This window comes from Eumetopias jubatus, unplaced genomic scaffold (assembly GCF_037043125.1).
Source record: "Eumetopias jubatus isolate StellerSeaLion01/CBP00866 unplaced genomic scaffold, mEumJub1_p1.0 scaffold_8, whole genome shotgun sequence".
Classification (NCBI taxonomy): Eukaryota; Metazoa; Chordata; class Mammalia; order Carnivora; family Otariidae; genus Eumetopias; species Eumetopias jubatus.
Window position 1 is genome coordinate 141,076,716 of NW_028274814.1, and position 25,408 is coordinate 141,102,123.

Here is a 25,408-nt window from a genome sequence, read left to right on the forward strand (position 1 = left end):
CCAGCGTCCCTATTCTGCTTCTGGGCTGAGTGTCCCCAGCAAGGACGCAGGGGGCAGAGAGCGACAAACAGCTGGGGACTTGCTACAGAAGCAGTGGCGACCCCACGGGACCCCGTTCTGAGCTGTGGTCCCAGCACCAAGCCCACGTCCACCACCCAGCGCCAGCCCTGGGTCTGGAGGAGCCGCCTCTCCCGGCCTCCGCACACACCATCCTCGTGGCGGTTTTCCTACTTTGTCCTTTAAAATATGCCCTGAGAAGTGGGTTCCCCAGATGTTTGCGGAAGACCCGAAACCTGCAGAAGGAAGGCGGAGGTTACAGACAGGACAGCCTGCCATGGAGGGAACTGTGGGGGCAGCGGAACTGTCCACTTTCTTCGTGGCAGGAAGTCAGCATTCAGGGTCAGGAGCTGGTAACAGGAAGGGTGGCCCATGACTTCAGAGGACAGCAGTGACCCCCGGGGTCGCCTTAGAGAGCAGGTCCAGTCACTGACACACCTGAAATTCTAAAATCATTACATATGTTCCTTCGATAAAAATAAAATAGGTAACAAAAATAGATACAGTGCTCCAAAACGTGCTGTCTCCGTAGTCCGAGGGAAATGAAGCACCACCTTAAGCCCAGCCACGCGGTGCTCGCCCTCCTGGGCCCTGCATCTTGTCCTTGCCCCACAGAGCGTCCTTGCTGGGACGTCCCAGAGCTGGTCCCCCATCCATGTTCCCCATCCAGGGTGACCACAGATGCCCACGTGTAAGGCCGGACTCAGCCATTCCTGGGGTAACAGGTGCACAGGAGGCTCTGGGGGAAGATAGCCCCAGGGGCATCTTCTGAATCCACAAAGGGCCCCGGGCAGCCTGTGGGGGAACCTGAGACCAGGGGTCGGATCCCACGGGGCCAGAGCATCTTCTCCCTTCTGTCCCTTCTTGATGCATTTTCCTGGCTTTAACTTGGATCATCTGGAAACTCCTTCATCCCCAGCTGAGAGCCTCTTGTCTAGGATCTCGACTCAAATACCCCACTGCTAACAGACACATCTCCTCTGTCACCTGGTGACCCCTGTCTGTCCAGAGTGGGTCTCTGGGTCTTCCCCTGCTGGCCACACTTCCATGTGCCCGGGCAGATCTCCACCAAGGCAGGAGAGAACTCCCCCACCTCCTGGGTCGCGGGCAGCCAACACCCACCCTCCGCCTCCAAATCTGTCTCCAAGCCGGCCCCTGATTCCCTGACTTCTGCCACAGGCCGGCCCCCAGCACCCCCAGGAGACTAGAGGCTCCCCCCTCACTCCCCACTGTGGACAGTCAGCAGTGGTGACGAATCCAGATCCAGGGCTCCTGCTCGGCTTCACCCCCCACCCCCCGGAGCCTCCGAGGACCCTGGGACGCTGTCCCAGCCTCCACTCCTCCCCGATGTGCAGACCGCCCGGCTCCCATGCAGCTTTGGGCAGCCGAGTCCTCCTCAGTGGGGCCACCCCGGGCAGGGGAGCTCACCTGCATCCTGCCAGGTGTGACTGTCCTTGTGCACCACACAGGTTGCTGAGATTTTTTTATGCCAAGGGATTTCTGTTCTTTCATTGGTTGATCCTTTCCTGATTGATCTCCGGGGCTGCAGGTTTCCTGCCCGCCCTTCCCTTGCTTCTTCTTCAAGGAATATATGAATTTTGAATAAATACATGCTGCCATTTGAAGAAAACCTATGGGCATTCTTTGGCAACTATAGATTTTCTTGCTTCCTTGCAAAATGAATAATGTCCCCTAAATGTATCTGCTTTGTAAATCCAGATTTTCATACATCATGTTTTCCCGGAGCATAGCTTTAAGATAAGTAGATGTTTCCTATTCCTCTTTGAAGATAACGTTCGAAGAAGGAAATGCATCTTTTGAAGAAGAACAATTTGTAACGACTCAGACAAGGACTTTTATTGCTCATCCTGTTATGACCCAGACACGGGCTCAGGACAAAGATTGTATTAAGACCACGGAGCCCCTCAGCTGGGCACCAGAGCTCCCACCACACTAATTACTGACACTTGCTCTAGTTTTTAAATCTGGGCCTCATTCGTGACCCATAATGTTTCCTTTGTGCGGCCGTGAGCCCTGCCACGCAGGACTGGCACCTCGGGAAACGGACACACAGAAGCACTAAAACGTCTCAGCATCACAAAGCGTGGACACCATGTGGGCCTGTGTCCCCACCGCCATGGGCTCGGCTGCCCAGGGAGGCACTGGGACGTTACCAGGCTGCACGGGTTTCCATGAAGGTGGCAAATGGAGCTGTGTGGCCACGGTAAACCTCAGATGTGGGGAGATTTTCTCCATCTTGGACTCAGTTTCCCCACCTGTAAAACAGGGTTTTAATGAGACTAAGAATTCAGTGGCACTTGGGGCCATCACGACTCTGTGGACACCTGCACCTAAGCTGCATTGTGTCTCCCCTGACGCTCTAGGAATCGATAGCAGGCCACTTTAGGTGAATGTGATCTTGAGCGGAGCTCCTGCCTGGAGGACCAGGGATGGCTGAGACCCTGCAGGCTCAGTGCAGGAACCGAGAAGGCCAGGGCCTGGATCCTGCCTTTCCCAACCACGTCTGCCTGAGCCTCATCCATGAGGCTGAGATTCCTGCTCCTTCAACCCTGGAAGGCTTCCGGAGGTGGAGGCCAGGCCCCCAAGGTCACAGTTCTAGAGGACAGCTCTGCAAAGAAGCAGACTTGCAGGCCGGTGGAGGGAAACCGGTGGAGGGAGGTCAGCCAACCCAGCAAGCCCTCACCTCTGCTGGTTCCTCAAATGCGGGCTTATGCTGACCATCTCAGAGCCCACGTGTGAGCGCATTTGACCCTGCAAGGCTGGCCCTGGAAGGATCCGTCTCTCGGGGAGAAACACAGACTGCCCCACACCACTCCCCCAAGACAGATGGGACCCTGGAAAGAAAGCCCACGTCCCCCCACTGCAGGCCCGGCGTAGTAATTAATAGCCAGCTGAAGGGACTCGATTGCTGTTTCTGGGTCTAAAAATGGATAAACAGCTATTATTGCCAGAAAGGTCCAAGCCATATTCATCACCATTACAGAGAGTAATTCAGCGTGTGCTTGTTAATCAATCACTGCTCTCGCTGGGGCTTCGGCCGGCTGGTCCCTGAGAGTGGACAGCAGTCACCGGCTCGCGGGCCGAGTCCGCGCATGATGGATTGCAGCTGCCGAGGCTCCAATCTGGATAGGACTGCTGGGGGCAGGGATGGCTGCTCACAGGCGTCCCTCCTGGAGGCAGATGAGGAGGGGCTGCAGAGCGCTTTGTGCGGGAGACGGGAGGGGAAATCGAGGTAGGAATCAGGCCTTCATGCACGGGGCCATGTGGAGACGCACCTGCCCCGGGGGCCGGGGGGCCCTCCTGACGTGGACGTTGCCCCGATTCTGGGCTTCGGTGCCGTGCACGAGTTCTGGGGTAAAATAATTATGTTTTATCACGTGTACCATCTTGTGGAAGGTGGGGATCGGCTCAGCGGGTGGGCGCAGGTGGGTATGGTGGGCGAGATGAGCCCTGGGGACCGGGAAAGCAGCTGCAGGAGCTCATGGCAGAGGAGTGGTGGCCGGGGGCCTCCGGTTCCGGATGCAGACTGTCCTGCCTGCTGGAGACGCTGGTCCTGATGATGAGGGAGGTGGTCACCCCGGGTGCACCACGACCCCTCCAGGTGCCAGGCTCTGTGTCACAGCTCCAGCAAGAGAGACCGCTGACCCTGACTGAGATGTGCAGAAATCAGCTCCTGCAACCTCACAGAGACTGTACGAGGCAGGCCCTGGTCTGTCCGCCTCTTTCTGGACAAGAAACAGGTGCAGCCCAGAGTGCAGGGAGCCCAGGGGACATCTGAGGGACGGTCAGTGTGATGCACTCGGGATGACATGGGGGCTAGAGGGGCCGGCCAGCTGGGAAAGGGGGCAGCAGCGAGGGACACCTGGACAGCATGTTCAGGCTCGTGGGTGGGGGTGAGCACAAACCCCGACTGCCCCAAGGTCCTGCTGCCTTTCCGGGCTGTGGATACTTTTACAGAGAAGCAGCAGGTTGTGGAGGAAGCCGGTGGATTTGGGTCTGGGCACGGTGTGTGCACAGACCGGCGGCTGGCAGAAACCGCACATTCGAATGAACCAGCTGGGCCGACGCCCCCGCCAAGCCGGCATCCGCCCCAGGTCCCGTCCGGGCATCTAACAGGAAGTGGAGCAACCTGCCAGTTCTTTAGAAGACAGCAGGCCGATGTCACCTCCGTGTACGGAATTACCTGTCTGGCAAGCCTGCCTCCCCCAACCCCTCCCTCAAACACCACCGCGTTGGCGCGCCCCGCTGCACCCATGTGTCCAGCATGGGCCACGGAGCAGGACACCACACAGGCTCCTCGCTGTTCTGTTCCCAGTGGTACAATTCTCTGCGTGCCCTGCAGGGTACAATGCACTCTCTGGATGGGTGGGCTGCTGGAAGTGTCCCTCCGAACCCCGCATCATGTCCCTAGAATGAATCCAGACACAAGCGGCTGACAACTTTATTAAGGGCTGCCAAGGCCCCTGATGCCGGCACACTCCCTCCCAGAGAGCCGCAGCATGAGGACGGGGGCCGAGGGCTGGGCTGCCGAAGCCGGGACACTTGCTGGTCAGCGGCGCCCCCGTCCTGCCCCCTCGGCCGTCCCCTGCTGGTCAGTGCCTCCCCCGTCCTGCCCCCTCGGCTGTCCCCATCTCCTGCGACCACGGCCCACATCTCCCAGCCCCGCAGAGCCCAGGTCACCAACAGTGTCTGTGCCATGGCAGCTCAGCCAAGGAGCCCCATTGTCACCAATGCATTTGTTCCACAAGCGTCGCTGAGCCCAGACAGCTCAGGAGCTGCAAGTGACCCTGAACAGAGCGCGGTGTCTGCCCCGTGGGGGTGCCCACCAGGAAACGCCTGCCATGCATGCACACGCATGCACACGCACCAACCACACACACACATGCATAAACTCTCTTGCCCCACGTCACACAAGGTAAAGTCCTTGGCACAGAACTGCCCTGTTTGCAAATTTGCCTTCATTTGTTCCCTCATCTGCTGTCGTCTGGATCCCCAACGAGAGCACATGCCCCATGAAACACGACTTCTTTCTTGCCATTTGGCCAGAGAAAGACTTTACCAACTCAGATGCCAGGTGTCTCCCTAGTCAAGTCTGAGTTTCAGATAAGCAGCACCTTTCTTTACGACAACAGTGTCCCAAATACTGCAATTATCAAATGGGCACATGTACACTAGACCTGAGTCTGTTGTTTCTCTGAAATCCGTACTTACCTGGCCCCCTCCATGCATACCTGCTGAACCTGGTGGCCCCAGGTGAGAGAGCTAAGCGAGGCGTCTGTCGCGCACACAGTGGGAGCACGAGGCTCTCGTGCTCGCGGCCCTTGAATCTTGTGCTGTGTGTCATGGGGTCTGAGTCATTCCAGGCCCTTCCAGAGACAAGCCGGAGGCGTGTTTCCAGCATCTTTAACGGGGTTGTTTAACCGCTGTAACTGTAGATGCGTGTGCGTGCGGGTGCGGGGAACAGCAGGGTGCAGGGCCCTCCCCGGCCTCCCACGAACACCACATCCTGGACAAGGAGACGACACAGCCAGGACACTGACCTCAATGCAGTCTACATGCCCAGGTCCTGGGTGTGCCTCCGTGTGCATATGCTGTGCAATTCGATCACATGTGCATGCAGCCCCTGCACTCGTTTAGCTTCTGGCCCCCGGACAGGACCATGGCCCGCACTTGCATTCTGCCTGCAAGGCCCAAGGCCCAGGCCCCAGCCTGCGGCCTCCTCTGCCCCTGCAGGCTCGGTTCCTGTCTGAAGAGCTTCTCTGGGTCTCTCGCTGCCCCCAGGCCCCAGGAACATCCTCACATCCAGACGTTCCCTAGGCTTGCTGGCCCCGCGGGTCCGAGAGCTCCTGGAGTGGACGGTCCCTGGAGGGAGGAGCGGGGAGCAGGAGGAAGGAAGGGGGAGGGGGTGGAGGGAGGGGGAGGGGAGAGGGCAGGCAACGTGCTGAGCTCCGCCCTGGCACAGGCAGGGACAGGTCAGGGGTCTGCCCCGGGCTGTGGGAGAGGCCCTGCTGGTGGCCCCGGCCGGGCTCCTCCATCTGTCCGCCTGTCCTGCTGGGACAGGGGGCCGAGACCGCGTGCGGGAGGGTCCTGCCCCAGCTCTCGGGACTGATACCCAGCCCAGCAGCAGCTCTGGGTCTGTGGCTGTAAGTCCCGTGAATCGGCCTCCCAGCGCCAATCGGCATCAACAAAGCATCTCGGTGTTCGCGTCTGAGAAGGTGCGCAGGGCTCACCTCAGTCAGTTCTGATTACGTGACCCCCCCCCCGAGGCTGCACAGACACTCCCACTAATGAACGCACTTTCAACCTCTTTTTCTTCTGTTGAAGGTAATTTCCATGGCTGGTTTAACTTGCAAGGATGATAGAAAATATTAATAAAACATTTGATGTCTAAGTTTGGGGGGAACTTCAATAGATTAGATGTGGGCATATTTCATTTTTGATTACAGGACAATAATACCTTTTAAAGGGATTGTTTGAGGAGGCGGCTCCTGTGAGGTTTTGGAGCCTTTGGTGGCTGGGCTGGAAAGCGTGGGGCCCCCCGCCCCCCAAAACCCCCACAGGTGGGGTTCCTGGGCCCCGGGGGAGCAAAGGAGACCACTGAGGTCACCAACTCAAGACAGGACATGGGGTTTGTAGGTGGTGGGCTGGGAAGCCCAGCTCAGACGAGGGTCCCAAGCTGTGTGCCCGGGACAGGGCCGGGATGCCCATGTCCCCTTCCTGCCCCATGACTTTGCCCAGTGAGCCCTCGGGGCACATGTGGGAGACCACCACAGGCCGTGCTGAGAGGGGCCACACAGGATGTGCCAACAGCCCATCCAGGTCAAATGTCCCCCTCCCCCTGCGGTGGGCAGAGGTGGTTCCCGAATCCGCTGTCCTTCACTGTCAGGCTCTGAAGAGCGACGTCATTCCCTGTGAGATCCACGGGGACTAGGGAGATGAGTAATATTTATAAAAACATGTTTTTTCGAATGAGCTCGACTGATGGAAAGGGAAGGCCGAGTGAGCCAGGTGGGACATGGGGTGTGGGGCAGCGGGGGTGCGGGGACCAATGATGAATTACTGTCCGGGCATCCACTGGGCCTGGCGTGGCTCCCCCAGCATGCTGGGCGGTGCTCCTGGGAAAGCTGTCCTCCAGGAGGGACGGGACACAGCATATGGAGGGCACAGCCTGGGGTCCAGGAGCCTGGAGCCCAGCACTGGCGCTTGGGCTAGGGGCCTCCCCAGTCCTGGGTCCAGGGCTGCTGACAGCTCCCCCAAGGCCAGCCTGCAGGGTCAGGCTCAGCTTTCCAGTGGGTGGGAGGAACCATGAGGATATAAACCTGGGAACCAGGACCCCCAGCTTCCCCTTCCCCAACCATGGAGGCCTGGGCCAGGCTGGGAGGGGTGGGGGTTCCAGAGAGACCTGAATACACACATGTGCACACACACACACACACATTCACACAGAGACACGTGCACACATGCATGCACACACATTTACATGCACGTGCACACACATTCACATGGAGGCACATGCACACACACATTGCACACATTTACGTACATGCACACAGAGACACATGCACACACATGTATACCCATGCATGCCTGCACACAAGTGCATACACACATTCACACATGGATACGTGCATGCACAGAAGCATACACACATGCACACTTTTACAGATTTGTGCAACAAACTGCAGCCCAGCCAGTCAGGCCTGGGTAAAATGAGACAGTGTGCGGTGCTCTCCGGGTAGGTTCTCCACAGCTCGGGGACGCCTGCTCAGCTTTGCCACCCTCATGGGCAGACTGACGGTGTGTGGTGTGCAGAGCCCTGTGCTCAGAAGGGCCCCAAGCTGAGGTTGATGCCTTGCTGCCACCGTCCTGAATGCTCAGCGATATTTGAACAAGGGGTCCATGTTGTCCGTGTGCATGGGTCCCCAGCCATGATGCTCTAACACCTGCTGCTGCAGAGGGGTGGACAGGACATTCTCACCTCCTTCTTCCCACAGATCGGGGCTTCGGATCCACAGCCTTTCCCGAGTCATCCTGTCCTGGCACAGGGCACCCACACCACGCGGCCTTCCTGGCAGGCCCGAGTTTACACCTGTCTGCAGCTGGGATCAGTTCCCCCAGCGTGCGTCTCGAACACGTACATGATGACATTGTAACAGCACATTTGCTACATGGAGCTCTTACACCATGAATTGATTTTATAGAACATTCCCATTCGTCTGAGAAACGTCTGGCCGTCTATTGAATGTGCATCACAGAACAATTAATATGTAAATAATCAGCTTTTGCTGTGTGTGTTGGAATGTCACAATTCACAAAGCACTTTTAATTATTTGAAAAAATTACGTGCCAATTATTACGTTTTTGCCGTTAAAGATGATACCCACACGCAAATTTTGCAATGGTGCAGAAATAGACTTAAACTGCATGTTGGCCATTTCTGCCTCGGTATTGTGAGAACGTGAGTGCCTTCCTAGCCTATAGAGAAGCAGGTGGGAGGGACGCAGGAGCTGCCAACCTGGCTCTCAGGGCTGGATGGTGGGACAGGAGCCCAGACTCTGGCCCACGCTGCCCCTTTGCTGTCCACAGACACAGAGTGTTGCAAGTCAGAAGGGGCTCTAGCTCATCCGTCAAACAGCTCATCTTGGATTCTAAAATAATAAAATCTGTATTAGCGCTATTTGTTAAATAGTTTGAAAATAATGTTCAGGTGATTTGGTGCCCTGGAGTGAGTTTATGAATGAGTGAATGAATGAACATATGCAGGACCTGCTGTGCAGGTATTGTGCTGACTGGCCACCCTAAGGAGGCCCGGCTTTATGGTCAAGGAAACCGAGGCTCCGCGGGATCATCGGGGTCTCTCTTGAGTCACTGCCGCCACGGGATTGCTTGGGAGGTCCCCCAGCATGCAAGGCCCCCTGACTCGTGCCACTGTGCCTGTGAGCCTGAGACCAGGGCAGGTGGAGCTGCAGCATGAGGCCGGGAGCCAGGGGCTGTGGGGAGGGAGCAGACAGGATTCGGGGTCACCAGTGTCCCATTGGAGGCAGCAGGAATGGCCGCCAGCTCATCGGGGTGCCCTCCCTCCAGCAGCAACCCTTAGAGTGCAGCAGGAGCTCAGGGGCTCATGTTTCTGTTTTAAATTGTCCTCCATCCTCTGGACACGTCTGCATGCCTCCCTCCACCATGTCGTGGTTACATGGGGACACCCCAGCCCGCCTGCCCCGAGCACCAACGTTCCCGGCGAAGGAACCAGGAGGTGGAGTGTGCCCAGCCCCCAGTCACACCTAGGACAGGGGGAGCTGAAACCCCCACGGGGCAGGCGGGACGGCGGCCCATCTTGGGGACCCCTCAGTGGCATTCAGACGTTGCCCGTCTCCCAACTAAGGGCTTGCATTTGGCTCATTCTGTCTTGTTGATTATTTTTGTATTTAATTCATGCATCAGTTTGGTTTAATGGTTGCGTGAAAGCTGTAAACCTGCGGGATTTATACTTAATTAAGTAATATTATAATGAGAATCATGGAGGTCAACGCTAGCTTTCTGCAGCAATTAGTTTTCCCTCGGAGGAAGATCTGCCGGTGAGAAGCACAAGGCCACCACGCTCACTGAGGTCGGGCGTTCCCCAGCGGCGGGGGATCGCACGCTCTGGGGCCGTCCTGCTGGGGTACATGGATGGCGGCGTGTGCCCCGGGTTCACGCGTGTTCGCCCCTCCAGGGCGGGGCCGGGGGCCTCGGCGGCTTGCTTGCTCAGCTTCCCCAGAGCCTCCAGAACCGGCACTGAGCCCCGGGATCCCCAAGGCTTGGGGGCATTAGTTTAAAACAGCTGACTGCCAGTGAAAGATCTCATCAAAGATTAAATAAGCATAATTTAACTGAGGGAATGATAATAGATTTAGTTAAGAAGAGAAAAAAAAAGGAAAATTGAATTAGAATGCATATTTGAGGAAAAATCGGAGTTTAATATAATTACACTTAGAGCTGAGACAGATTACAATTACTGTGTTTCAGAGGTGGCATTTCTAATTGCATTATTTAAAATCAAGTCTGGGTCTCTGTTTTGCAACAGGTCAGTGCCAGGGCCTTGCAGGAAGGGGAGCAGGGCTCTGGCCCACGGGCCCAAGGAGGCAGGGGCAGCATCACGTCTCTCTGGCCCTCGGGGCCCGTGTGATGGTGCCAGGCACCGAGCCCCCACCAGTCCACACTCCCCAAGGAGGGGACGCGATAGGGCCCCGCAATTACTCTTGAAGGCCAAGCAGCCGCTGACAAATGTCTTCCCCAGATTAGATTATCCTCAGAGCTGATCCAATCACCTGGGCAGAAATGAATTATTACAGCCGCCAAAATCCTCACTTCCACCCAAAATCGGTTTCCCAGATGGTGCTATCACTCCTTAGTCCTGAACTGCTCACCTTCACAGGAGGGAGCTGACGGGGAGAGACATTCACACGCATGCCTCACCGAAGGCAGGCTGGTACGCCTTCCACCTGCACATGGGGCCCCGGGACCCCCCGCACCCGCGGCACACCGACCAGCCACACCCATACCGCAGGACTTTGGGCTCAATTGTTGCTGTGGGCTCAACTCTGTCCCCAGATTCATATGTCGAGACCCTAACCTCCAGCATCTCCAAAATTTAAAGGGCATAAAGCCTTTAAAAAAAGTCACTAAGGTAAAATATGGTAAATTGAGGTCCTATGGGTGAGCCCTACTCTGATATTGCTGGTATCCTTTTAAGAAGAGGAGATTAAGACACAAACACCCTCCCACAGGGAGACCAAGCGAGGACACACAGAGAAGCCGGCAGTCCCTCACCCCGACCCCGGACCGCCAGCCTCGGGGACCGGGAGACAGTGAAAGTCTGAGGCCTTGTCACCCGGCCCCTGGTGCTTTGTGTCTGCAGGAAACTAATAAAGTCATCTTTCAGTTTCATGAAATATGCAGGCTTCAAAAATATGCAAGTCACAGAAGATATGCAACTGGCCGGCCAGCCCGTGGAGAGATGCTGACCATCTCTGGTTGCTGGGGGCTTGCCGATAAAAACCCCAGGAGGAAAACATCATGCACCAACTCAAACGACAAAAACAAAAGGGTCTGGCCAGGCCGGCCGTTGGCAAGAACGTGGAGTAATGGGAACTCTCCACCACAGCTGGAGGGAGGGAAGACGGTGCAAGTGCTTTGCAAAACGGCCTGGCGGTTTCTCATGAAGTGAAACGCTCTCGGACCGTAGGACCCAGCCGCCCCACCGCCAGGTGCCCACACGAGAGCAGCAGGACCATGCGTCCACAGGAAGGGACTGGGTCAGAAGCCCTCACAGTGACTTTATTCAAAATAGGAACAATCTGCGAGGTCCCCAGTGTCCACCCACAGACTGGGGATTGGCAAACAGCAGGCTCTCTGAGCAATGGAATCCCTCTCAGCAGCCCAGGCGGAGCCTATTGTCTGTGGCTGCTGGGGCCACGGGAGGGGCACTGTCTTTCAGGGTGACAGGGCATGGGTGTGAACACTGGCCAAAAGACACCAAGTTGATCCCCTCAAATGGGTGCACTCGGCCATGAGGGCGTGAGCTCTGTGCAGCCCCCAGCCCAGTACCTGGCCCCAGGGGCACTCGGGAAACAGGCAGGACATGCATGAGGTCCCCCCCCAGCCCCCGGGACCTGCAACAGCCACTCAGGGGCTAGCAGTGGGGCTGCCTCCCTGCACAGATGTGCTCCAGGGAGGGCTCCTGTCAGCGGCGGCTGCTCACCCACACCCCACACCTGGTCCTAAATCTGTGGGGCAAAGAGCAGGTGGGGCTGAATCCCAAGCCCGCTGGACCCACAGCGTCTTCCTAAGTGTTTTGGGCAGAAGCAAAGCCCTTAGCTTCCTGCACTGCATTTACGCTCCCAGAGGCCAAGCGAGCGAGGGCGGGGGCATGCGCCGGGGGCTTCGCCAGGGCTCTCGGAGGCGACCAGGCACCGCGCCCGTGCTTGGGCTGGCACACGCGGAACACGGGTGCCATGGCTTCTCTGACTGCTGCCATCGTCCATGCTCGTTTTGCACGCATCCTGCCTTCTCTCTGGAACCCTGGTTTTATGGTTCTCGTTGGGCTAATCCCCACCTGTCCGCGGGGAATCATTCATCAGGTCGGGCTTTACGGAAAAGCCTGGCATCCTGGGATGTCGAGGCAGGGATGTCCATGTCTCTGCCCGGTAGAGACGCTTTTTACATTTGGACGATTCTGTCTGAGGTCTGACTCTAATTTCCAGGACGTGCCGTGTTTGGATTTTGCGTGGGCAGCACCGAACAAGCCCTCCGTCCTCGGGGCAGAGAAGCAGCCTGGCCACAGGAGGGGGGGGGGGAGCGGGCCGACTGTCCTCCCTCCGCCACCTCCTGGCCGTTCCACGCCTTGAGTGTCCACCGGGCGTCGCAGGCCCATTCCTCAGACAGGGACAGGGAAGGAGGGCACCGACCTGCCTGAGTGTTGGTAACAAACTCAAGAGGAGATGGGAGCGGCTCACGTGGCGTCTGTCTGCCGCCCGCGCCCCGCGTCTGCTCCGCCGCTGCTGCCTGCCATGACCAGAGGTTCTGGGAGGAAGAGTGGGTGCAGCCCTCACCGAGTGGCCCTGGGAAGCCTACGCCCCTCGGGGCTGCAGCCCCTCACCGTGGGCTCCTGAGGGGTGTGAAAGAAGACACCCCACAAGGCCCACTCCCCACTCCTTGGCTGCCTGGCCACGTGCTCAGGAGCCTCCTGGAGGGTGGCCTTGGGACGTGCCACTGGGACTGTCCCCGACAGAGACTCAGGCCTGGGCTCAGGGATTGTGGTGAAAAGCTCACAACCAAGGCCCAGTATTAGGTGTTTCCTCTACGTCTGGTGACACCAGGAGTGTCAGGGGCCAACCGCCAGTCCGTGGCCCACTCTGCTCCATGGAAGGTCCCAGAGCCAAGGGACCAGGGTTCCTGCTTGGCCCTGAGGAGTGGGCTTCGGTTCCCATGAGCCCTCAGAACAAGCCAACCGCGTCCTCCCGTGGGGACTAGAGCTCTTCACCGTCTCGTTACTGCAAAGCCGGCCGCCTACCACCCCAGCTGTCCACTCTGCTCCCCGTGCAGCCCCATGTGGCCCTGTGGGGTGTGCAGCATCTTCCTGTTTCCCCAGGCCATGGGCACACAGGACTAAACCCGCCGTTGACCGCATTTACCTGGTGTCAGGGGTTCACCCTCGGAAGTCATGCATTCAGCGTCCCCACAGACCTGGGAGGCAGCCCCTCCCTCTCCAACATGCTGATCAGCACGGAGTCCTAAGTCCATGAGGCTTGGGGCCATGGTGCTCAGCCCCCTGGCCTTCCCCTCCAGTGACAGGGGAACAGGGTCACTCTGGAGGTCAGCAGGGGTCAGGCTCGGCATCCTTGTGCTGAAGCCTATTGGGAAGCAGCGGGTACCACCAGGCAGAACTGAATTTTCTGAGCATGTGAGCGTGCTTTGCCCAAATGCAGCATCTGATTTATAACAGCCATCCACTTCATTCCGCCTCTCCCAGGTGAGCATAATCTGTTTAGGGATCGTGTGCCCGTACCGGTGAGTTCAACCCTGGGCGCAGGGTTCGTTCAGCTAATCACCATGGGATTGCCAAGCACAGAGTCAAAGAGCCCACCTCCCAAGAGCTCCAGGAGGGCCCATGTGTTAGGGACCCTCCATCTTCAGGGGAATTCCCAAATGCAATCTTGTCTTCATGATTCCATTGCTGAGACTTGCTTGGCTTGTTAACCAGTTGGCTCAAAATGAATCACCATAAATAGCGATTCGGTCATGAGGCCCTAGGACAGCTCCAGCCCCGATGGAAGGGCACATTCTGCTCCCCGAACCCCAGGATGGAATGAGAAAGAGGCTCTCACACAGAGCTTGGGAGTCACATAGAAATGTTGCCGAAACCCTTGCCTGGCTGCTCGCTGATCAAAAGCCAATACTGGAGAGCAGAGTTTGCATCGGAAAGGAAAGGCTGCTTTAGGAAGCCAGCAACCTGGGGAGATGGCGGGCTGACGTCCACAGACCGTCTCCAACGTCGCGGCTGGAGCAGGGGCTTCAAGGGGAGGCACAGGGACGTGAGGGGACGAGGGGCAGAGGGCGCAGTCTCTCTCGTAGGAGCTCAAGCAGCCTCGCTGGTGCCAGGGACCGCTACCCTGTTGCCCGGTCCAGCTTGATGCGGGCGCACCTGGTCCTTGCTTCCCCAGGGTTGAGTTCTGTTGAAATCTCGAAGAAGCCACATCAGTCAAGCTATAAACTAGAAAGCAAGGAGGGCAGCAAGGGGACGCGGGGCGAGGTGAGCGCGGCTCAGGGCGCTCGCGGGTCAGGGCGGGGCGGCACCGTTCGGGAGTCAGCCCACACGGGGAGCAACCTCCTCTGAACTCAGTCCAGGGACTGCTGAGCGGCCCCTCCGGGTCCGTCCACCCCACGCAGCAGCCGGGATGGAGACCGTCTCACGCCTCCACCCACTGTCCTCTGCTCCACTCGAGGAGACGGCACTGCCTCCCGGCACCGGCTCCGACCTCCGACCCCTGACCCCCACCCCTCTGCTCCTGGCTCTCCTCTCCCCCCAGACTGAGCCCCCACTCTCAACAGATGTTCTAGTGCGTTTCTGCAGGGTTGTGACGTGGCGTCTCGGGACCGTGCTGGCTGCGGAGGACCTGTCCCTCCCAGGTCTCCCTAATTCCCAGGGACAGCGAATGACTCCCTGCAAACCGAGGACGGATCCTGAGCCCACGAGCGCAGCCACCTCCTTTTCGGACTCACACACTAACCCAATATTCTCTTGCCCTATGTCACCCTGGGGCCGGCACGGGACCCCAGAGCCTGGAGCCCACCAGCATCACTGAAACGATCTGATCCTAAACTTGATGAAAGCTGCCAGGCATGCCTGGCCCACTCCTTCCTGCAGAGAACACAGCACAGTGTGGGCTTCTCTCTCCTCGCCCCGTCTGCCCGTGACCGGCCCTGCTGCCTGCCCGCATGGCCCTGCGTGGACCTTTGTGGACCCGTGTGGACCCACGTGGCTGGGCGGCCCTCCTCTCGAGACAGTGAGAACTGAAGTCTCCCGTCAAGGCTGTTGTCCAAGTCCGCGGCCTCAGGGCACCTGATCAAACCGAGTCCCGGAACGAATCGTGAAACAGCAGAGCAACCTGCGGGCCTGACGGGATGAGGCAGGGCGTGTCGCTCCATCGGCTTCTCAGTCACCATCTCGAGGACCGAGCAAGCTCACTCCCCACCGGCCCCCTGGGCTTCCTCTCTGCCGTCTCGCTGACTCAGAGCTCCTGCCTCCCTGGAATGTGCTAACCCTAACCTCGGGGCCTGGGCACCTGCCCTCACGCGCGGAAGTCTCTTCCCCTGGATGCTGCACAGCTGGGGTCCTCACCGCTGACCTCAGAGGCTTCACCTGTGCTTTATCAGCGAAGCCATTCCCAAGCGGTAAGAAAGCACCACAGGCTTCTGGAAGCGCTCCTGTGTTTTTTCCTTCCAGGCTTATGTATATTGCTGTTCACGTGTTATTAAGAAGCTAATGACGGGGCACCGGGTGGATGTGCTGCCCTGGGGGTCCTGGCTGGCAGCCTCCTGTGGAGCGAGGGGGGGCGTCCCCATCTGCATGCTCACCTGCAAGCCTTCTGACCTGAGTGTCTGCTGGGCTGGTCCTCACCTGCAGCACCCCGGGGGCTGTCCGGCTTCCAGGACCCAGAGATTCAGGCCCTGTGGGTCATTGTTCTGAGGGTCAGCTCAGTGTCTGTCTGCCCTTCAACACAGAGCCATGGCCATGTGCTCGGGGGACGACACCGGCACCCCCTGTCTGGGGCCATTAATGGAGTCAAAACCTGCCTTCATAACCACTGGGTTGTGACTGCAATTTATTTTGCTGCTGACTCCGAGGTCTGGGCTCCATGGGACATCCTGTCTCTGCTCACGGGGTTCCCCTGAGGGCTGGCTCGTGCCCCGGTCTGGAAGCAGGTGCTGGGTGTGGCTGCGCCTCAGCTTGGCATCCTCGCCCCGTGGCCCTGGGTCCTAAGACAGTCCACGCCACCCGAGAGAGACGGTACTGCCTTTTGTCACCTGGCCTCAGAAACCACCCGGCCTCGTCTATGCTGCTTTCTGTTCATCGACACAATCACAAACCCCATCTTTGTTGCAGAGCTCAAGGGGGAGGGTAAGGAACACGTCTTCCAGACAGTAACGTGGGGTTCTGGACAGTGTGTGGAAATATCAATATTGCCACAGAGATTTTAAGAACATACAACTTGGTGCAGCAGGATTCCCCAGAATTTTCTTTTTTTTTTTTTTAAGATTTTATTTATTTATTTGGTGGGGGGGGAGAAGCTGGGGAGGGACAAGCAAACTCTGTGCTGAGAGGGGTCAGTCTCACAACGCTGAGGTCATGACCTGAGCTGAAACCAAGAGTCGAACGCTTAATCGACTGAGCCACCCAGGCGCCCCTCCCCAGAATTTTCTATTATCCATTATCTGCAAACATGGCGAATTCAACGCTTTCTGTTCAAGGCTTATAACCTGTATGTTTATTTTCTTGTCTTACTTTTTGAAAGGTTGGACACAAGGCTTTCATTTCTTCATGAGCACCCGGGCCAGCCAGCTTGCTCATGAGCAGTCTCCTGAAGGGGAGCCCCGCGGCGGGGAGGTCCACCAGAAGTGCCCCCGCTGGAGCCAAAGGAAGCGCTGAGGTCTGAGTGGCCGAGTGCAGGGATGGCAGGCATCACGCAGATCGGGGCCGTGATGGAAGCAAGCAGCTCCCAGAGCCAACAGGTTGGGAAAAGCAGGTGCCATAAAGTGACACTGAGCAGGACACGCGAGGCTGGGATGCGGACTGGGTTCTGAGTGGAGGCTGATGAGTAAGGTTGGAGAGGTCATCAGCCCTGGAGGACCAAAGGTCTCTCCCTAAAACATCACTTAAATAGTGAAACAGTTCAAAGATCCAGAAAGAGCACTCCTTTACTTGCATCAAGATTCAACAGACATTAACATTTTGCCGTTTTGCCTCAAATCTCTCTTTTTAAAGAAAGACAGCACGCCAGACTTGAGGACGGTCTGCTCTTCCCCGTCTCCCACATTCCGGCCCCACGCGTGTTGTCTCAGCTACTGATTCTTTATGCTGGGATACAGCTGGTAGGTGAATGCCTGTCTCACCTTCTTTGGAAGGGTCCTGTCTACTCCTACTTCCTCGTTTTATCACATGGACTTCAGAATAAAATCATCAAGTCCCATAGGAAGCAGGGTTGGAATCATGTTTCAATTTTACAGCTTTACAATATTGAGATTTCTGTTTCACAAACAACATTTCTCTCTCCATTTCTTGGGGTCTTCTTTTATGTCTGCCATAAATCGTATAATGTTTCCATAGAAACCATGTACATGTTTTGTTAGTTTTTTTCCTGGGCCTGCGTTCTTTATTGTCAATATTTTAAGTCATATCAGTTTCATACACCACGTGAGAGACACAAAGAGGCAGGATTTTGTATGACCCTCATGGGCTTGTGTTGCGAAGCATTATGACATTTAGCTCTTATTTTCCCCTAAAGAGCTTATCCTGTGTTGTATCTTTATATTTAAGAGGAGTTTAAGTGTAGGATCACTATGATCCTGAGAAGGTTGAAAAATGGTGGAGAAAATTGTTCAGACACAAGGAGCTCGCTTCTGAAGAATACATCCTCTGCAAAGTTCCTCCACCAGATTATCACCTACCATCAGCTCTTCTCACTTCAGTGAGGATACTGTAAATATGTTTCTTTTTTTCTATTACAGTTTCTTTTTTTAATGCTCAACATTATTTTATTATTTTTTAAAGTTATACATTTTTTATTTTTTATTTTTTCCTTTAAATTTTTAGTTGTTATGTTAATCACCATACATTACATCATTAGTTTCTGATGTGGTGTTCCATGATTCATTGTTTGTGCATAACACCCAGTGCTCCATGCAGAACGTGCCCTCTTTAATACCCGTCACCAGGCTAACCCATCCCCCCACCCCCCTCCCCTCTAGAACCCTCAGTTTGTTTTTCAGAGTCCATCGTCTCTCATGGGTCGTCTCCCCCTCTGACTTATTCCCCTAAATTCTTCCCCTCCTGCTATCTTCCTTTTCTTTTTTCTTAACATATATTGCATTATTTGTTTCAGAAGTACAGATCTGTGATTCAACAGTCTTGCACAATTCACAGTGCTCACCATAGCACATACCCTCCCCAATATCTATCACCCAGCCACCCCATCCCTCCCACACCCCACCACTCCAGCAACCCTCAGTTTGTTTCCTGAGATGAAGAATTCCTCATATCAGTGAGGTCATATGATACATGTCTTTCTCTGATTGACTTACTTCACTCAGCATAACACCCTCCAGTTCCATCCACGTCGTTGCAAATGGCAAGATCTCATTCCTTTTGATGGCTGCATAATATTCCATTGTGTATATATACCACCTCTTCTTTATCCATTCATCTGTCGATGGACATCTTGGCTCTTTCCACAGTTTGGCTATTGTGGACATTGCTGCTATAAACATTGGGGTGCATGTACCCCTTCTGGTCCCTACATTTGTATCTTTGGGGTAAATACCCAGTAGTGCAATTACTGGATCATATGGTAGAACTATTTTCAACTGTTTCAGGAACCTCCATACTGTTTTCCAGAGGGGTTGCACCAGCTTGCATTCCCACCAACAGTGTAGGAGGGTTCCCCTTTCTCTGCATCCCCGCCAACATCTGTCATTCCCTGACTTGTTAATTTTAGCCATTCTGATGGGTGTGAGGTGGTATCTCATTGAGGTTTTGATTTGGATTTCCCTGATGCCAAGCGATGTTGAGCACTTTTTCATGTGTCTGTTGGCCATTTGGATGTCTTCTTTGGAAAAATGTCTGTTCATGTCTTCTGCCCATTTCTTGATTGGATTATTTGTTCTTTGGGTGTTGAGTTTGATAAGTTCTTTATAGATTTTGGATACTAGCCCTTTATCTAATATGTCATTTGCAAATATTTTCTCCCATTCTGTCGGTTGTCTTTTGGTTTTGTGGACTGTTTCTTTGGCTGTGCAAAAGCTTTTTATCTTGATGAGATCCCAATAGTTCATTGTTGCCCTTGCTTCCCTTGCCTTTGGCGATGTTTCTAGGAAGAAGTTGCTGCGGCTGAGGTCGAAGAGATTGCTGCCTGTGTTCTCCTTTAGGGTTTTGATGGACTCCTATCTCACGTTTAGGTCTTTCAACCATTTGGAGTCTATTTTTGTGTGTGGTGTAAGGAAATGGTCCACTTTCATTCTTCTGCACGTGGCTGTCCAATTTTCCCAACACCGTTTGTTGAACAGACTGTCTTTTTTCCATTGGACATTCTTTCCTGCTTTGTCAAAGATGAGTTGACCATAGAGTGGAGGGTCCATTTCTGGGCTCTCTATTCTGTTCCACTGATCTATGTGTCTGTTTTTGTGCCAGTACCATACTGTCTTGATGATGACAGCTTTGCAATAGAGCTGGAAGTCTGGAATTCTGATGCCACCACCTTTGCTTTTCTTTTTCAATATTCCTCTGACTATTCAGGGTCTCTTCTGGTTCCATACGAGTTTTAGGATTATTTGTTCCATTTCTTTGAAAAGAGTGGATGGTATTTTGATGGGGATTGCTTTGAATGTGTAGATTGCTCTAGGTAGCATTGACATCTTCACAATGTTGGTTCTCCCAATCCATGAGCATGGAACGTTTTTCCATTTCTTTGTGTCTTCTTCAATTTCTTTCATGAGTATTTTATAGTTTTCTGCGTACAGATCCTTTGCCTCTCTGGTTAAATTTATTCCTAGGTATCTTATGGTTTTGGGTGCAATTGTAAATGGGATCGACCCCTGATTTGTCTCTCTTCTGTCTTGTTGTTGGTGTATACGAAAGCCACTGATTTCTGTGCATTGATTTTATAACCTGCTACTTTACTGAATTCCTGTATGAGTTCTAGGAGTTTTGGGGTGGAGTCTTTTGGGTTTTCCACATAAAGTATCAGATCATCTGCAAAGAGTGAGAGTTTGACTTCCTCTTTGCCAATTTGGATGCCTTTGATTTCTTTTTGTTGTCTGATTGCTGTGGCTAGGACTTCTAATACTATGTTGAATAGCAGTGGTGAGAGTGGACATCCCTGCCGCGTTCCTGACCTTAGGGGAAAAGCTCTCAGCTTTTCCCCATTGAGAATGATATTCACTGTAGGTTTTTCATAGATGGCTTTTATGATATTGAGCTATGTACCCTCTAGCCCTATACTCTGAAGAGTTTTGATCAAGAAAGGATGCTCTACTTTGTCAAATGCTTTTTCTGCATCTATTGAGAGGATCATATGATTCTTGTTCTTTCTTTTGTTAATGTATTGTATCACGTTGATTGATTTGCGGATGTTGAACCAGCCTTGCAGCCCAGGGATAAATCCCACTTGGTCGTGGTGAATAATCCTTTTAATGTACTGTTGGATCCTATTGGCTAGCATTTTGGTGAGAATTTTTGCATCCATGTTCATCAAGGATATTGGTCTGTAATTCTCCTTTTTGATGGGGTCTTTGTCTGGTTTGGGGATCAAGGTAATGGTGGCCTCATAAAATGAGTTTGGAAGTTTTCCTTCGATTTCTATTTTTTGGAAGAGTTTCAGGAGAATAGGTATTAATTCTTCTTTAAATGTCTGATAAAATTCCCCTGGGAAGCCATCTGGCCCTGGGCTTTTGTTTGTTGGGAGATTTTTGATGACTGCTTCAATTTCCTTAGTGGTTCTAGGTCTGTTCAGGTTTTCTATTTCTTCCTGGTTCAATTTTGGTAGTTGATACATCTCTAGGAATGCACCCATTTCTTCCAGGTTATGTAATTTGCTGGCATAGAGTTGCTCATAATATGTTCTTATAATTGTTTGTATTTCTTTGGTGTTGGTTGTGATCTCTCCTCTTTCATTCATGATTTTGTTGATTTGGGTCATTTCTCTTTTCTTTTGGATAAGTCTGGCCAGGGGTTTATCAATCTTGTTAATTCTTTCAAAGAACGAGCTCCTAGTTTCATTGATCTGTTCTACTGTTCTTTTGGTTTCTAGTTCATTGATTTCTGCTCTCATCTTTATGATTTCTCTTCTCCTGCCGGGTTTAGGCTTTATTTGCTGTTATTTCTCCAGCTCCTTTAGGTGTAGGATTAGGTTGTGTATTTGAGACCTTTCTTGTTTCTTGAGAAAGGCTTGTATTGCTATATACTTTCCTCTCAGGACTGCCTTTGCTGTATCCCAAAGCTTGTGAACAGTTGTGTTTTCATTTTCATTGGTTTCCATGAATTTTTTTAATTCTTCTTTAATTTCCTGGTTGACCCATTCATTCTTTAGTAGGATGCTCTTTAGCCTCCATGTAGTTGCGTTCTTTCCGACTTTCCTCTTGTGATTGAGTTCTAGTTTCAAAGCATTGTGGTCTGAAAATATGCAGGGAATAATCCCAATCTTTTGGTACCGGTTGAGACCTGATTTTTGACCTAGGATGTGACCAATTCTGGAGAATATTCCATGGGCACTAGAGAAGAATGTGTATTTTGTTGCTTTGGGTGGAATGTTCTGAATATGTCTGTGAAGTCCATTTTGTCCAGTGTGTCATTTAAAGTCTTTATTTCCTTGTTGATCTTTTGCCTAGATGATCTGTCCATTTCAGTCAGGGGGGTGTTAAAGTCCCCCACTATTATTGTATTGTTGTCAATGTGTTTCTTCGCTTTTGTTATTAATTGCCTTATATAATTGGCTGCTCCCATGTTCGGGGCATAGATATTTACAATTGTTAGATCTTCTTGTTGGATAGACCCTTTAAGTAGGATATAGTGTCCTTCCTCATCTCTTATTACAGTCTTTGTTTTAAAATCTAGTTTGTCTGATAGAAGGATTGCCACCCCAGCTTTCTTTTGGTGTCCATTAGCATGGCAAATGGTTTTCCACCCCCTCACTTTCAATGTGGGGGTGTCTTTGGGTCTAAAATGAGTCTCTTGCAGACAGCATATTGATGGGTCTTGTTTTTTAATCCAATCTGATAGCTGTGTATTTGATTGGGGCATTGAGCCCATTTACATTCAGGTTAACTATTGAAAGGTATGAATTTAGTGCCATTGTATTTCCTGTAAGGTGACTGTTACTGTATATTGTCTGTATTCCTTTCTGATCTATGCTACTTTTAGGCTCTCTCTTTGCTTAGAAGACCCCTTTCAATATTTCTTGGAGGGCTGGTTTCGTGTTTGCAGATTCCTTTAGTTTTTGTTTGTCCTGGAAGCTTTTTATCTCTCCTACTATTTTCAATGACAGCCTAGCTGGATATGGTATTCTTGGCTGCATATTTTTCTCATTTAGTGCTCTGAAGATATCATGCCAGTCCTTTCCGGCCTGCCAGGTCTCTGTGGATAGGTCTGTTGCCAATCTAATGTTTCTGTCATTGTAGGTTACATATCTCTTCTCCTGAGCTGCTTTCAGGATTTTCTCTTTGTCTCTGAGACTCATAAGTTTTACTATTAGATGTCAGGGTGTTGACCTATTTTTATTGATTTTGAGAGGGGTTCTCTGTGCCTCCTGGATTTTGATGCCTATTTCCTTCCTCACATTAGGGAAGTTCTCTGCTATTATTTGCTCCAATATACCTTCTGCCCCCCTCTCTCTCTCTTCTTCTTCTGGGATCCCAATTATTCTAATGTTGTTTTGTCTTATCGTATCGCTTATCTCTTCAATTCTGCCCTCATGATCATGTAGTTGTTTCTCTCTCTTTTTCTCAGCTTCTTTATTTTCCATCATTTGTTCTATATCGTTGATTCTCTCTTCTGCCTCATTTATCCTAGCAGTTAGTGCTCCCATTTTAATTGCACCTCATTAATAGCCTTTTTGATTTCGACTTGGTTAGATTTTAGTTCTCTTATTTCTCCAGAAAGGATTTCTCTAATAACTTCCATGCTTTTTTCAAGCCCAGCTAGTATCTTTAAAGTCATGACTCTGAACTCTAGGTCTGACATCATACTAATGTCTGTATTGAGTAGGTCCCTGGCTGACGGTACTACCTCTTGTTCTTTTTGCTGAGGTGATTTTTTTCGTCTTGCCATTTTGTCCAGAGGAGAATAGGTGAATGAGAGAACAAAATGCTAACAGGTTAACAACGTCCCCAGCAAATATACTCTATACAAATCAGAAAAGATCTGAAACCAGGGGAAAAGAAAGAGAAAAGAAAAAAAAAAAAAGAAAAAGATAAAAACAAAAACAGAACAATACAAAAAAAGCAGAATATGATCAAATATGATCAGGCTAGGGCAAAGATCAGTGCCACACACTAGATTTTGGGCATATTTTGGTCTGTTAGAAAAAAGTGCCTCCTAAAATTTTAAAGGAAGAAAGACTTATATATGTACAAAATAAGGGTTGCTACAATGAAGGGATGGAAGATGACTGTAAATTTGAAAATTATAAAAGATTTTATAAAAGGAATTGATAAGAAGTGGTTTGAAAAAAGAAAGAAGAAGATTTTAAAAAAAAAAAGGAGAGAATGTGATCAGGCAGGAGACTAGAACAAAGCCATACACTAGTGATTTAGGGTATATTTTGATTTGTTAGAAGAAACTGTATCTCAAAATTTTAAAGAGAGAACAACATATATATATATATGCCCATAATAAGGGTAACTACTATGAAGGGATAAAATATGACTCTAAAAATGAAAAATAAAAAATGTTTTTTTAAAAAAAGGGATTGATAAGATGTTGGTTGAAAAAGGGAAAAAGAAAAATTAAAAAAAAAACAGTTAAAAAAATTAACTTTGAAAAACTAATGAATCATGGTAAAAAAAAGCCATGAATTCTATGTGCAGTATTCCCCTAGCGCTGGAGTTCTCCCGTTCTCCTTGATCGGTAAACTTGGTCTTGGCTTGCTGGCTGTTCGTGCTGATCTTCTGGGGGAGGGGCCTGTTGCCGTGGTTCCCAAACGTCTTTGCCGGAGGCGGAATTGCCCCGCCCTTGTCAGTCCGGGCTAAGCAAGCTGCTCGGGTTTGCTCTCAGGAGCTTTTGTTCCCTGCAAGCTCTCGGTACAGCTTTGGAGGATCAGTGTGAAAATGGTGGCCTCCCAATCTCCACTCGGAGGAGCCGAGAACTCGGGGCCATGCTCAGTGCGCCCCCAGAGAAAAGCAGTCACTCCCATCTCCCCGGTCTCTGGCCGCACTCCGTGCTCACCCGGCCTATGACCGAGCGCTTCTATCTCTGGCACCCGACCCCGTGTGGAGTCTCCAAACCCAGCAGATCCCTGCGGTGCCTCCTGCGCCGCTCCTCCCGGGGGACGGAGGGGAGTCTCCCCGGATCTGCCACTTGTTGGGTCCCCGCTGGAGGAGCAGTGGCCGGACTGGGCCGCGGATCACAGTTTATGGCAACCCTGAGTTAAGAGCCCGCGCCTCAGCTCCGTCTCTGCAGCCAGCTTCCCCGCTCCGATCCCTGGGAGCTCTGCCGCACTCAGGCTCCCCTGGTCTTTCTGTGACCCCGAGGGTCCTGAGACCACACTGTCCCGCGAGGGTTCCACCCCCCGCTTAGCCACTGCAGTGACGTCCCTCAGCGGAGCCGGCTTCTAAAAGGTCCGATTTTGTGCTCCGCGGCTCTAGCACTTGCCAGAAGCGGCCGACGGAGGCCCCTCCCCCGCCGTCTATCCTCCCGAATATCGCCTCGGATTCACTTCTCCGCACGTCCTACCTTCCAGTAAGTGGTCGCTTCTCTGTTCAGAGAGTTGTTGCTACTCTCTTCTTTGGTCTCTTGTTGAGTTCGTAGGTGTTCAGAATGGTTTGAAACCTATTCAGCTGAATTCCTGAGACCAGACGAAATCCAGGTCTCCTACTCCTCCGCCATCTTGCTCCGCCCTCCACATCATTAGTTTTTGGTGTAGTGTTCCATGATTCGTTGTTTGTGCATAACACCCAGTGCTCCACGCAGAACGTGCCCTCTTTAATACCCGTCACCAGGCTAGCCCATCCCCTACCCCCTCCCCTCTAGAACCCTAAGTTTGTTTTTCAGTATTACAGTTTCTAATTGTTTACTAGTGGTAAGGAGGAATTGTTTTATTTTTGTGCACTGATTGTGTATCCAGCACTTTCTCTAGATTCATTTTTTAGTCCCAGGAATTTTCTGTAAATTCCCCAGAATGTTCCATTATTTGTTATCTGCAAACATGGTGAATTCAATGCTTTCTTTTCAAGTCCTATAACTTGTATGTAACTTTCCTTGTCTTATTGCTTTAGCAGGACCTCCTTCTCCCCAGGGCAATGTCAAATTCAAGAAGAAGCAGCAAGCAGTCTTATGATGTTCTCAACATAAATGGAGATACTT